Genomic DNA, 207 nt, shown 5'->3' with positions numbered 1-207 from the left:
ATTTTTGTTGATACCGCGACGATATGTAGTGATCACGGTTGTGCATGCAACATGATATAGGCCTATGATGGCAGAGGGATAAAGGGGGGTAGGGGAGGGGGTATAATTCGACTGGATGACCCCCCCCCCCTTTCCCTAAGTTTGTGCTTGTGATTTCAGTTCGTCTATTTTGAGCTACGTCACTAATCTGTTCTTTGTCATGTGCTT

The sequence above is a fragment of the Penaeus monodon genome, chromosome 28, assembly GCF_015228065.2.
Source record: "Penaeus monodon isolate SGIC_2016 chromosome 28, NSTDA_Pmon_1, whole genome shotgun sequence".
NCBI lineage: Eukaryota > Metazoa > Arthropoda > Malacostraca > Decapoda > Penaeidae > Penaeus > Penaeus monodon.
Note: the sequence above shows the minus strand (reverse complement) of the source record.